Raw genomic sequence first — 15,479 nt, 5'->3', positions numbered from 1 at the left:
GTATAACCTGTTGAAAAGCTGATTGACAGGTAACTTCTGCAATGTCTCTCTTCTTTCAGCAATATGTATTTTCTTTTAACAACAGAAAAGCTACATCAAGATATTTGGTAATAGCATTTTTCTAGATCCTGTACTTTGGGAAGGAAACAGACCGTGAGACCTCTAAGTTCTTTCTTAAAATTTTTTCATGATTAGGAGAACATATTAACCATGAGAAAATTTTTCTGTATTCATCGAGATAGTTCCAATTTCTAGGCTTCTAGCCTGCCGATGAGCTCCTACCCTTTGTGTAAAACCACAGTGCTGCTGATCTATTATAATCATTTCCATGGAGAATCATATAATATTCACTGGGGGAGGAAACAGTGGAGATTGTCCTTCTGAGGCCCCTCATTTGGCAGATGAGCTTGACCATTTGAGTGTTTTTTTTTCAGTATAGGTCAAAACCTACTCTAATGAGACTGATGGATGGAACAATAGATTTTATTACAATGAAACACAAAAGAAGCATAGAATGTTCATTATTTTTAAAATTTGCATACTTAAATGTTTAGCGTGCCCCTTATTTGTACAATTAATAAGGTGGACGGAAGAAGGAAGCAAATGCAAATTTGGGGGGGACCTGGAGCATTGGGAAGAATAAATGTTTGTATTTCCTTTATAATTTTATTTTGGTGCAAGTTGAGGTCACCTTAACAAAAATCTTCATGTTTTGCAAAAGGTTGCAGAATTTCTCTTTTGTTTGTTTGAATTTACTTACTTATGTAATCCATATATCAAAGGTTCCTGTAGCATGAATGGCCTGGACTATCTATTGTTGTTTAGGAATATTTCTTGCCTTTAAGTCTATTCCTTCAGAAATACAGGAGAGGAGCTGAATTTTACTTCCTGGTGTCTCAGTAACTCCAGAGGCTGTGAGAACCTGCAGGGACCACTTGTTCCAGTCCTCTCATGTTACAAATAAGAAAACCAAAGCCTGAGGATGTTAAGTGTCTGCCCAAGGTCAATGGCAGAGCTGCCACAAGGAGCTGGGTCTCTTGCCTGCCAAGTGGGGCAATTTTTCTACAACATCTCTTTTGTCTTGTGGGCATACTCTCTTCTCAGCAATTTAATAAAGATCCTCATTACCTTTCTCAAAGACAGTAACTGAGTCAAGTGTTGATGATTTGCCTCTAGCCCTGAGCTCTCTGTCAGCACCCACTGTACCTTTCTAGGGTGACTGGGACCTTGCCTCAATTCATTCGTGCTTCTTACCTTCTTTCAACAAATGGTGACAAATCATTCTCACCTCTCACTAGACACTACTTAGGAACTGCTGAACCCACTGATGACTGTTAATGACAGTTCCTGGTCATCACCCTTTCCCCAGGGAAAGCTGTGCTAGAGACTCCCAGAACTACCTAACACAGGGGGCCAGGTGGGGACAGGCTGCCTTCAACACGTGACATGTGAGTGTGAGGAAGGAGGAGCATAAGGTTCAGGATACTTGTTTCAAATCTGGGCTCTACAACGTGGGCATGCTACCTATCCCTGTGTCTCAGTTTTCTTATTTATAAAGTGGGAGAATAATAGCAACATTTCCTTAATAGAATTGTGGTGAGGATTTAATGACTTAATACATATAAAATATTTTAAATACGGACTAGTACATAGTAAATGCCCCATTAATAGTGGCCAATATTATCAGTATGGGTTTTACTATATGAACAGGATCATATTCATTTTGGGTCAAGATAGTGGTCTGACAAATAAGGGGATTATTTCTGCCCAGAGTTTTCTGTGTTCCAGCCATAGTGGCCTTCAGTTCAAGGAGCAAGTTACCTTTTTTTTTTTTTTTTTTTCCTGCGTTACGGCGTTTGTATATATCATTCCCTTTGACTGTAAGGTTTTCTTTCTTTGCTTTTATCTTATTAGGTCCTATGTGTCCTTCAGATCTTAGAACCAGCCTTACTTTTTCATTGAAACGTTCCATGACCTGCTAATACTTTACTACATATTCTCATAGCACAAAAATCTTCATAATTCTTATAACTGACATAATTTTACAGGTAAGAATGATCATTTGATCAAAGCCAGTGTTTCTCACTAGACTCTACACTGCATTAGCATAGGGATTTTGTCTGTTTTTGCTGACCATTCAGTCCCCAATGCCTACACAGTATAATGCATGTTGCAGACATTCAGTAGTTGTTTGTAGAGTTAATATATAAATGAGTGAATGAATGAAGGTGAGTCCAATAGAGTTTTCACCCCAAGATGAAACTGGGTGACAATTGGGTACAATATTGAGCTCTGAGAGAAGGACAGGACAAGTAGGTTGATGGAATGAGATCAACGCCATCACAGTATTATGTACAATGTGCCATGGTGATATGGTTTGGCTGTGTCCCCACCCAGATCTCATCTTGAAATCCCATGTGTTGTGGAAGACAGGTTGCTTTTCAAACTCACGAAGCCAGAAGTCGTTTCTTCTTTTTATAAAAGAGAAAAATCTAACTTCATTATTTTATTTTATTTTTTTTGGTTTTCATATTTATTTAAAAAAAATCCAGAATGGGTAAGAGAACAATCATCAAGGGTGTAGGTGCCAGACACAGGGCAGAAGATAGCTAGAAAAGTATGCCTTAGGGAAGGTAAGGGTCTAGCCTCATTCCTACATTGTTTTAATAGCTGTACCTCACATAAATAACTAAGCTTTCCATTGTTCTAGATTCCTCTGCCCCATCTACAAACATGGCACAGCCGGCTTGCCTTGCAAGGCCTCAGTTGAAGGACCCCATGTACACATAGGCCAGTACAGCAGTACTAGGCTAACTAGAAGGATCTCATCCCCATACGTGGTCTCATTTCAAGTCTATGGCTGACTACCTTCATGGTTGTGTGCGAGATGGTTTCACCCCTTGAAAATATGGCCACTTCAGCATAAAATAGTTAAATCTTTATAATGATCAATTCATCCTACTTCCTTTTACATGCAGCTGAAAAATGATAAGCTAGGGACATCGAACATTGTGAACTTTATAGTGTTAGAATCACCATCCATTAAATGATCACTAGCTAATAGTAACTAAATTTACAAATTAAGGAAATTATATATAGAATACTGCAAAAACACAGTAAAAAGACTGAAGTTTGCCCGTTTCTGCTCAGGAAGTCTCTTTACTCCTAAGCTTCATATGTGGTCCTTCTGGCTTCAAAATTTCTGCTATTATTACTGTTTTTCCTCCTTTTGATCTTCCTTTTGTTCCCCAGTGCCAGAACTTTCAGAGCCTTCTTGCTCAGATGCCATCTTTTTGTACGCCATTTTGAAGAGCTTCAGTGATGCCTGCTGAAGAGAGGATGCTGCCTGTCTAATGTTTTCTCCTGTTTCACTGTCTTTTTAGCTAGGAGCTCCCTCACTTTGGAAATCTCTTCTTTCAGCTTGTTGCACTATCAGCAGGTAATTGGTCCTTGAATTCTTCATCTTGGTTTCTGTGTCATGAATGATTCCTTCAGCCATATTAACTGCTTCAACTCGTTCCTTCTTTTGCTGGTCTTCCTTAGCATATTTCTCTGCATTTTTAACCATATTTTCAACATCATCTTTGCTTAACCCACCAGAAGACTGGATTACAATCTGCTGCTCACGTCCTGTGCTTTTATCTTTAGCTGAAACATGTATGATCCCATTGGCATCAATGTCAAATATAACTTCGATCTGAGGAACTCCACGAGGGGCTGGTGGAATTCCAATCAAAGTAAACTGTCCAAGGAGTTTGTGGTCTCCAGCCATCTCTCTCTCACCCTGACACACTTTAATTTCCACTTGTGTCTGCCCATCAGCAGCAGTTGAGAATACCTGGCTCTTCTTGGTTGGAATAGTGGTATTCCTATTAATAAGTTTGGTAAAGACACCTCGCAGAGTTTCAATACCCAGAGACAGGGGAGTGACATCAAGGAGCAGCACATCTGTGACATTGCCAGCCAACACATCTCCCTGAATGGCAGCTCCAATGGCCGCAGCCTCATCAGGATTGACAGCTTTACTTGGGGGCTCTGCCAAAAAAAGTCCTGCACAGTCTGTTGAACCTTGGGCATCCTAGTCATGCCACCCACAAGAATCACTTCTCCTATATCACTCTTGCTGACTTCTGCATCTTGCATAGCTTTTTGGCATGGAGCGATAGTCCTCCTGATTAGATCAGTGACAATCCCTTCAAATTGAGCATGGGTCAACTTCATATTCAAATGCTTGGGTCCAGAAGAATCCATTGTAAGATAGGGCAAATTGATGTCAGTCTGCACAGATGAGGAGAGTTCACATTTAGCCTTTTCAGCAGCTTCCCGCACCCTCTGAAATGCCACGTTGTCTTTGGTCAAATCAACCCCCGTCTCTCTCTTGAACTCCTTCACAATGTGCTGTAGCAAGGCCTGGTCAAAGTCTTCCCCACCTAAGAAAGTGTCCCCATTTGTGGATTTCACCTTGAATACTCCTTTCTGAAATTCCAGGGTAGAAATATCAAAAGTTCCACCACCTAAATCATATACAGCAATGACTTTGTCTTTTGATTTGTCTAGACCATAGGCAAGAGCAGCAGCTGTGGGTTCATTAATCACCTGAAGCACATTCAGTCCAGATATCTGGCCAGCATCTTTAGTGGCCTGCCTCTGCAAGTCATTGAAATAGCTGGGACTGCGATCACAGCATTTTTTGCTGTGGGCCCAAGTAATTTTCTGCAGTCTCTTTCATCTTCATCGACACAAATGCTCCGATCTGACTTGGAGAATACAGTTTCCCATGAGCCTCAACCCAGGCATCACCATTGGAGGCACAGACAATTTTAAAGGGAATATTTTTAATGTCTTTCTGTACTTCAGGATCGCCAGACAATGAGACATTTGGTAGCATAGAATGTATTGTTTGGGTTGGTGACAGCCTGTTGCTTGACTGGCATGCCAACAAGTCGCTCACCATCTCCTGTAAAGGCCACAACTGAAGGGGTAGTTCTGGCACCTTCGGCATTCTCCAGCACCTTTGCTTGTTTACCTTCCATAACTGCCACACAGGAGTTGGTAGTACCCAAATAAACACCACCAGCTGCTCCATTGATTGCTTCCGACGCATAATCCTGCCTTGAAACAATTCTAAAAGCCTCATGACTAAGGCCATTCCAGCCATCCTGGTGGCGGGCGGCCGTAGGGCCCGGGGAGGCTGCGGTGCCCCTGAGACTGGCTGCTGCAGCTCGGCTGGCACTTATTATGGCGGCTGGATGGAAGAGTACGAGGCAGCAAACTGGCGCTCAGGCGGCCGGGAGCTGCGCGGTGCAGTCATGATTTTATGATATTTAAAAAGTTGCATGCAATCAAGTGCATAATATTAAGCATACAGTTCAAGTTTTGATAAACAGTAACCTTTATGACTAGCACTATAATCAACTGGGCTACTTCTGTCCTTATCTACTGCCATTGTCTTGAATAGTTTGGCATCAGCCCTCATTGGTCCTCTCACTTCCATTTATGTTCCACTTTGACTCATTCTCCTCCAGCAGCCAAACTAATTCAATTATTACATAAGCTAGATTATTTGATAATAACCTCTACTGCTTAAATTTGCTTAGATTACTTGACAGTTGATTCTACTGCTTAGATTATTTGGTAATAATCTCTTAAAAGCCTCAACTAGCTCCCAGTGGTAATAGAATGAACTCAAATTCTTTAACATGGCCTAAAAGGCCCTGTGTGTTCTGGCCCCTACCCTGCTCCCAGCCTTGTCTTGCACCATTCTTCCCCTTGCATTTTGTACTACTGTAACATGGATCTTCCTTCAGTTCCTTGAATTTGCCAAGTTCTTTCTTACTCTAGAGTCTAGATAGAAACACTCTTTTTCCACTCCTTTGTATCCTGCAGGTCTATGGCAGGCAAATGGTGGCCTCCCAAAGATGTTCATGTCCTAATCTCCAGGAACCAGTGAATAAATTACCTTACATGGCAAAAGGAACTTTGTAGATGTGATTAAGTCAAGGATATTGAGATGAAAAGATATGCCTGGATTATCCGGCTGGGGACAGTTTAATCATAATAGTCATTATGAGCAAAAGAGGGAGTCAGGAGAGTCAGTCAGCAAAGGAGATGTGAAAATAGAAGCTGGGTTGAGGAGCTTTTAGGCTTTGAGGACAAAGGTGGTGATGAGCTGAGGACTGCAGGCAGCCTCTAGACACTGAAAAGGGAAGGAATGGATTCTCTTCTAGCGCCTCCAAAGAAACACAGCCCTGCCAGCATCTTGACTTCAGCCCCATAAGACCCATTTCAGACTTCGAGCTTCTAGAACTGTAAGGTAATCAGTTTGTGTGGTTTTAAGCCGTGAGGTTTCTAGTTATTTCTTACAACAGCAATAGAAAACTAATGCAAGTTCTCTGCTTTAAATGCTCTTTTTTCATAGACATCTTCCCCTAGCCACTCCATTTAAAATAGAGCCTGATATGGTTATGGTTTGGCTCTGTGTCCCCACCAAAATCTCATGTAGAATTGTAATTCCCAATAGTGGGAGAGGGACCTGGTAGGAGGTGATTGGATCATGGGGACGGATTTTCCCCTTGCCATTATAGTGATATTGAGTGAGTTCTCAGGAGATCTGATTATTTAAGTGTGTGTGGCACTTTCCCCATTGCTCTCTCTCTCCCATTACCATATGAAGTTGTGCTTGCTTCCCCTTTGCCTTCTGACATAATTGTAAGTTTACTGAGATCTCCCCCACTATGCCTCCTGTACAGCCTGCAGTACTGTGAGTCAGTTAAACCTCTTTTCTTCATAAATTACCCAGTCTTAGGTATGCCTTTTTAGCAGCATGAGAATGGACTAATACAGAACCCTTTACCCCATCCCTTAACAGGCTCTCAACCCCATTCCCACTGAGCAGTCTCTACACCACTCCTGGGCTTGTTTCCTGTAACACTCACCATTTGTATTATAATTATCTTTTACTTATTCTTTGTCATCATTTGCCAGAATGTGTGCTCTGTGAGGACAGGGATAACATCTCATTTACCACTGTATCTTCAGGAACTGGTATTGCAGCTGCAATTTTTAAATTATGGGCTTAATCAGTATTTATTAATGATTCATTTCTGTGCCGTCCAATATAGTAACCGCTGGTCACATGTGGCTTTTGATCATTTGCAACACGGCTAGTCCAAATGAGATGTACTGCAAGTGTAAAATACATTTTGAAGTCTCACTATAATAAAAGAATGTAAAATGTCTTAATGATACTTTTTTTTGTTGATTATATGTTGAAATGATGACATTTTGGACATACTGGGTTAAATAAATATATTATTGAAATGAATACCGAATTATTAAAATTAATGTTACTTATTTTTCCTTTTATTAATATGGCTATCAAGACATTTAAAATTATGTATGTGATTTACATTCTGTTTCACAGGGCTTAGATTGTGGATATCTTGAAAGAAAACCCCACATTTTATTTCACTTTGTATGAACCAAAATTATTTGCGCATAGTAGCTTCTCAATAGTTTGCTGCATGAATGGGATGTTTGTTAACTTATTTTATTAAGAATATGTAACATTGGCCGGGTGTGGTGGCTCACGCCTGTAATACCAACACTTTGGGAGGCTGAGGCGGGCGCATCACCTGAGGTTAAGAGTTCGAGACCAGCCTGGCCAACATGGTGAAACCCTGTCTCTACTAAAAATACAAAAAAAAAAAAAAAAATAGCAAGGTATGGTGGCGGGTGCCTGTAATTCCAGCTACTTGGGAGGCTGAGGCTGGAGAATTGCTTGAACCCAAGAGGCAGAGGTTGCAGTGAGCCGAGAATGCACCATTGCACTCCAGCCTGGGCGACAAGAGTGAAACTCCATCTAAAAAAAACAAAAAAACAAAAAACAAAAACCCATGTAACATTGTACCAATGCATAAAATTGGGCCAAAAGAGAAGATTTGCATTCAGCAATTTTTACCAATTAGATATTTGTGGTTACGTGTGATATTTTTTACCGGATAGACTTTCTAGTTGCTTTAAAATTAATGCTATTAATATATGTTATCAATCTGCAATTGAAAATAAATCTAGATGGCAAATGTGATGAATTAGACATTCTTATACTGTTTAGCGCGATGAGATTCTACCTTCAGGGGCACAGCTTTTTCCTTAGAACACCCACTTTCTTATGAAACATTTAGAAGTCTATCTAAGAAAATGTGCTAGGCACTGCTTCTCAGTCTTTGTCTGAAAATTACTCTGAATGACCAAGGGAAGGAAGTATGTATACTCATGAGTTGGGAAATGGGGGCATTTAGGACCTAGCCTTGGGCTCCGCCCTCTCTCAGTTTGCTTGAATTTTCTTTAACATCCATTATTTTGTCTGAAAAATTCATGACAATATTACATTCTACTCCATAATATGTCTGTATTTGTCTTAGTGTAAAGACATTCCTCTGTAGTCCAAATCCTTAAATAAAATAGATACTCCATGCTTTTGTCTGAGGCTCTTTGTACTCTCCATGTAGTGATCCACCTGGGGGCACTGGTATCGCACTCTGAGAAGAACAGAATTAAGAGTGATGTCCTGAGCCTTGACTTTCTGGGGAGTCCTTATATGGCTGTAATGATGATTGGTTAAGCAGTGAGTTGGGCAGCAGCTGGTGGGGAGGGGATGAAGTGGTTCTCCCAGTTGATGTGGGGCTGCAGAGTGAGGGGAAACAAGAACAAAAAAGCATTAGCAAAAATATGGAGGCCATCCCAAGGCCCGTGTTTATGGCCAAGATAAATTGACAGATGGGCCTGGTTTCTATCCACCTTTCATTTCCTTCTGGCTTCAGGCTACCTTTTGGGATTGTTGTATGTGTGTGTGCCCGTGTGTGTGTTTTGTGTTTTTGTGCCTTTAAAAGCAACACTTGGAATCCACTTGCCTATATAAAAGTTAGAAGAAGGGGCAGGGCACGGTGGCTCATGTCTGTAATCCCAGCACTGTGGGAGGCTGAGGCAGGTGGGATCACTTGAGGTTAGGAGTTCAAGACCAGCCTGGCCAACGTGGTAAAACCACATCTCTATTAACAATACAAAAATTAGCTGGGCGTGGTGTCGTACGCCTGTAATCCCAGCTACTCAGGAGGCTGAGGCAGGAGAATCGCTTGAGTCCAGGAGGCAATGGTTGCAGTGAGCCGAGATCGCACCACTGCACTCCAGCCTGGGTGACAGAGCAAGACTCTGTCTCAAAAAAAAAAGTTAGAAGAAGGGAAAGACAGAATGTCATTTTTCTAGACCATTCTCTTCCTTGGAGATGGCCTCTTACTTAAACCTAGTGATAGCCTGACCCATCCTCCTTGTTTTGGTAACTGGCAATTTACATGCACTGTGTTATTTAATCCCCATTTCAGCCCTATAAGGTAGAAACTGGTTATTACCATTTGACAGGTGAACAAACTGAGTCTGCCCATAGTCTACCCGGCCTGTAAGTGCCCAAGTCAGGATTATGAAATTGTGGTTTTTTGCTTCCCCATCACAGTTTGCTGCCTATCCAGCAGGTTTAGAGGCCATTTCAACTTGATTCTACAATTTCTTTTTAGTGCCTCCTACATCCTAGGGATCATGCTGGACTTAAAAGAATATACAAAGATAAATACTTTTCCCGTATATGACACTCAAAGCAGGATGTGAGAAAGATAGGAATTATTCAATTACTTTCTTGGGGCCATTCATCCTGAATAGCCTAGAGTTAAACATTTCTTATTCAACATAGGTAGGTTAATGAGACAACAGTGTCTCCACTAGAAACAAAACAAAAGTAATACAAAAAATTGGCACTTCAACAGAAAATATGAACCACCACTGCTGCAGGTCCTTTGTCTCAATCATTCAATAGAATGGAAAAAAAATCACTTCATAAATCAGTCGAACCTGGTCTCATTCTGCCATTCACAGAACATGGAATTAGTTGCTTTGACTGATAAATGGATGTCTTTGCCAGAGTACTGTCACTGAGACTTATATAACTTACATTGCAATTATTACTTATGTCTTAGAAATAACTTATTTATTTTAGCTTATATCATCTTTTCATTCTTGAAACATGTCCTTTATGTATTTGCTTTTGAAAACTGGAGTAGATGCCAGTATAGAAAGAAGCTTTTCTATTACCATATCTGAACTATAGTTTTGAAAGTGGGTGATATGAAACAGTGTGTTGATTTTTGGTATTATATCATCATAAGCCAGAGCAAAAGGAAAATAACAACTGCATTTTAATAAAATTAAGGGTATTTATGATTTGATTCCAGTAAGTGCTAAAACCAGAGTGTATGGAGTAGTCAAGCCTTAAATTTGTCAGTGCACAAAAGGTTGATTTATTACATTTTAGTTGTTAGAGTCCAAAGGAGATAGGCACAACTTATCTACATATAAAAATATACATAGAGATACATACGTGTGTGTACCCAATATATACACGCAGACACATAATACACATAAAAGCTTATTAAAAACAACCAAATTCTATTTTAATCCTCTTAAAAAGGTAAAAAGCTGCATCTTCAATTTTGCTGTGCATTTCCTATAATCTCAATTAATGCCTCTGGGGAAGAGAGCTGAATTTTGGCAACTGTATGTAACTTGGTAATTGGACACAACTCCAAGTCATTTGCTAGGACTCCAAGTTTTTCAATGAAAGTTGAAAATTAATCTGTAAACCATTCATTTATATATATACACACACACACACACACACACACACACACACACACATATATATACATATTTTGGAGACAGAGTTTCGCTTTTGTTGCCCAGGCTGGAGTGCAATGGCGCAATCTCGGCTCACCGCAACCTCCGCCTCCCGGGTTCAAGCAATTCTCCTCCCTCAGCCTCCCGAGTAGCTGGGATTACAGGCATGCACCACCAAGCACGGCTAATTTTTGTGTTTTTAGTAGAGACAGGGTTTCTCCATGTTGGTCAGGCTAGTCTGGAACTCCCGACCTCAGGTGATCTGCCCACCCCGGCCTCTCAAAGTGCTGGGATTACAGGAGTGAGCCACGGCACCCAGCCTCATTTTCATATTTTTAATATGTGCATCGTGAATCTTTTTCTTCTTCTTAGCTTATGACTGTCTTTCAGAATGGAATTAGGATGGTAAATTTTAATTGGTAATCATTCCACTTTTGATATGTAACCTGGGATTACCCCGTGTCTTTCTGATTCTCAAAATCAACAATAAATTGCCTAAATTATTACCACATATAAATACCTATTTAGTTTGCAACCAAGCAGGCATATTTGCAACAACTTGAAACTAGAAGCATTTTTTATGCTTTTGCATGTAATATGCTCCCCCACACATCTCTGCAGAAACAACTCTCCATGTTTCTCTCCTAAATAACAAATAAATACAATTCTTTAGTAAAATGTAGGCTATTTCCCCTCAGTCCCCATTTTATATTATGTTATCATTTAGAAAGTCATATTTACAGTTATTTTAGAAACATTTTCTAATAAGGAAGATCCGTTTGGAAGAGGAAAATTGCCCGGTTTACTGTAAAGGTAGACTATCGCCCTTCCACCTAATTTCCCAACCCCATGCTCCACCGGCCAAGACATGATTGCTTAACTCAGTTGTCCTTTTTTTTCTACTTACCTTCTAAAAAAGGTTTCTACTTGATAAGTGTGATGGATGTTAGATAACACCTGAAAGACCAGAGGGGGAAGTTGCTGTTGCTTTTTCTTTGTAACTCAAACTTACCTTTGTCACATACATTTTTCAGGTTTCTGCAAGTAGCCACTACCTTGCCTCTTTTGGCCTCCTCTTTTTCTCTAAGTTTTATTCTCCTTCTTATTTCTGCGAAATGGACTATTATGGAAACAATACTATTGAAAAAGAGAAGGCCAGACACTAACCGAGATCCACATTTTGACTTTTTAAAATTATACACTCTAAATTATGTTTGGATTTTTTCATTGATTTCAATGTTTACAATTCAGCTAATTTAATAAATTACCTTTTTTCTCCTTTTCTAAACTCTCTTATCCTCCCTTTTCCTCTCATTTCCTTGATCCTGTGTCTTGTTGTAATTGTCTTACCTGGCCTCATAGGCCTCATAAAAGCCTGGAAGTAGGCTGGTAAAAAGGAAACGCCTATGGGGTGGAAAATGTACAGGTAAAGCCGAGTGGGCAAAGACAATTTTTTTAAATATATGGAGTGGAAGGAGCATGGGTCAAGGTTGACAACATCATATATTAATTTTTATCTTCATTCCACTGAAATTGAGACATATAATTTCTCTTTCCCATGTAGACTTTTCTTTCCTCACTGTCAAATTTTCTGTCTTATTTCCAATTCTGGAATTGAAAACTATAGCTTCAAATCTCCTAAAAGGAATTAACCTGTAGCATTTGAACAGAGACACCGAATACTTACATATACCAACGTAGTATATGTAAATATTACTAATTGGTATATATTTATGCTAATTATTTGCATTATTACTGGTCATTTGATGAGGCAAATGTTCAACAGAAAGTAGATCTACCTATCCTGTGGACATAGTCTTGGAAGGTAAGCTTTTTAGAAAGAGGGATATTCTTTGCATTCTGTACAGCATCTTGGAGTGCATGACGGTTGTTCTATGAATATTATATAATGAGAAATATGATGAAGCCACATTTTTTGGTAAGTCTATTCAGGCCTAAATGAAATAGTTTTTTAAAAAATCTAAACACAGGGTTAAACATCTTCCAACGTTGAGGCTGATAGCTGATGTCTCTTTAAAAGATGTAAACATTTTGGAGACTATGCTTGAAAAAATACAGCCACACACAGAGAAATAGAAATAAGACTGAAATATATTTCTTAAATATTTGGAAATCTTACAAATTTTATAAAATCTGAGACCTTGTCAATTGAAAAATGTACCTTATTTTGTATCTCTCACACATACACGTGTGCACACACCCACGATGCTTGTTAGGATTTTTAGTTTATACATTGTGGAGAATTATTTTAAGACTTAATTATGAAAATATTTTTAGAATTGATACTTCATTCTGTGTACACATCAAAAGGAAAAGGAAAATAGAGTAAAAATGGCTAAGGCATTCCTAAAATTTGTTCACATGCAGACTCCAATTCTCTGGAAATCCTGTTGGCTCAGTTGCTGGGGTTCATGATTTTCCTCACACTGCCATCCTCTGTGCCATTCAGAGTGTTAATGATGCAGAACTTCTTAAAAGAATGCTCCAGTATTGTCTCTGGGATTTTCTTTGAAGCAGTTGATCCTTAGTTGGAAGATTTGATGCCTGTGCTTACTTGACTATCTGAGGTACCAATAGAATATTTTCACATAATAGCCAGGACTCATATTTTTTCCTTAAGTGGGCCTGAAATGGTTTGTTGACAGAAATATTGATGGGTTGTGATTGTCCAGTTGGGTCACTAGGAATGACAACTGAACTCAAAGATGTGCAGGTGATGATAACTACTTTGCAATTTTACCCGACTGATAGCAATTGTGAGGTGCATTCTGATTTAATAATGCAAAAACACAAAAGCAGGTTCATCTCAGAATTAATAAAAAATGATGGACATTTTATTAGATACCAGACATCATGTTAGATTGATTATTCTACAATGTAATTTGAATTAATCACTCATTTTACCATTATGTATCGTTAAACATAGTGTATTAGTTCATTCTCAGGCTGCTATGAAGAAATACCCAAGGCTGGGTAATTTATAAAGAAAGTGGTTTAATTGACTCACAGTTCCACATGGCTAGGGAGGCCTCAGGAAACTTACAATTATGGCAGAAGGCACCTCTGCACAGGGCAGCAGAAGAGAGAATGAGTGCCGATTGAAGGGGGAAGCCCCTTATAAAACCATCATATCTCATGAGTACTCATTCACCTCCACGAGAACAGCACAGGGAGAACTGCCCCCATGATTCAACTATCTCCACCTGGTCCCGCCCTTGACATGTGGGGATTATGACACTTCAAGGTGAGATTTGGGTGGGGACACAGTGCCAAGCCATAACACACTGCTTCATTCTGAAGTTCATTGACTATATTTTCACTCATCTTCCTTTTTTGTTGATTCCTGATCTTAGGGAAATTATGAAGTATTGAAACATTTTGTGGTTAGATTTCAGACTTGTTTCTTAAATAAAAGGTAGCAAAAGCACCTGATAATTGTCAATGCTTAGGTCCACTCTCTGGGTATTGATGCATAATCTTGTGGGGATGGGTAACTTGCAGTGTGACAAAGGCATGGACTTTAAAGCCTGTTTTTGGATCTAAATCTTGATCCTACAAGCAGTAACTGAAAAATCTTGAGAGAGTCTCTTAATTTCTCTTAAATTTAGCTTTCTTTCCGACATAAAGCATGATATTAATATTTATTTGTAGGATTATTTTAAGGATTAGGATTGTTGAAACCTAGTGGACACTCAACGAAAGGTTAGATGTTATTATATGTGTCCTACCCCAATCTGGGTATCAGAATGACACCTTCAACTATCATTTGGGTGCATTTAATTCAGTACTTTTGTTTAATTTTTACTTACAGTAATCTTTAGCTTGTGATTTTATGAAGACTAAAAACTAAAAAATCAGATAAATAGGTGATATAGTTTGGCTGTGTCCCCACCAAAATCTCATTTGAATTGTAGTTCCCATAATCCCCGTGTGTCCTGGGAGGGACTCAGTGGGAGGTAATTGAATCCTGGGGGTAGTTTCTCTCATACTGTTCTTGTGGTAGTGATTAAGTCTCATGAGATCTGATGGTTTTATAAATGGAAGTTCCCTTGCACAAGCTCTCCTGCCTGCTGCCATGTAAGGCGTGACTTTGCTCCTCATTTGCCTTCTGCCATGATTGTGAGGCCTCCCTAGCCATGTTGGACTTGTGGGTCAATTAAATCTCTTTCCTTTATAAATTACCCAGTGTTGGATATGTCTTTATTAGTAGCATGAGAACAGACTAATACAACAGGTTAAACCATGTAAAGTTTTGAAAATGACTTATACTCAAGTATACATATATACATGAACTTCTGTATTAATCAGGGTTCTCTAGAGGGACAGAGCTAATAGGATAGATGTATATATGAAGGGGAGTTTATTAGGAGAATTGACTCAGATGGTCACAAGGTGAAGTTCCACGATAGGCTGTCTGCAAGCCGAGGAGCAAGAAAGCCAGGCTGAATCCCAAAACCTCAAAAGTAGGGAAGCCACCAGTGCAGCCTTCAGTCTGTGGCTAAAGACCCAAGAGCTCCTGGCAAATCACTGATGTCAATCCAAGAATCGAAAAGCTGAAGAACTTGGAGTCTGATGATCGAGGGCAGGAAGCATCCAGTGCGGGAGAAAGACGGAAGCTAGAAGACTTAGCAAGTCCACTTTTTCCAACTTCTGCCTGCTTTATTCTAGCCACACCAGCAGCTGATTAGATGGTGCCCACACAGATTGAGTTGGTGGGCACCAGTGCAGCTTTATTT

The 15,479-nt window shown here is 39.6% G+C and overlaps 1 pseudogene; it reads right to left on the bottom strand.

Moving 5' to 3' along the window:
• Positions 1–3,010: 3,010 nt before the first annotated feature.
• On the bottom strand, positions 3,011–5,234 carry LOC100991499 (stress-70 protein, mitochondrial-like; annotated as a pseudogene).
• Between the last annotated feature and the right edge of the window lie 10,245 nt (positions 5,235–15,479).

This window comes from Pan paniscus, chromosome 13 (genome assembly GCF_029289425.2).
Source record: "Pan paniscus chromosome 13, NHGRI_mPanPan1-v2.0_pri, whole genome shotgun sequence".
In the NCBI taxonomy this organism is placed as follows: Eukaryota; Metazoa; Chordata; class Mammalia; order Primates; family Hominidae; genus Pan; species Pan paniscus.
This window is presented reverse-complemented; position numbering and strand designations above follow the sequence as displayed.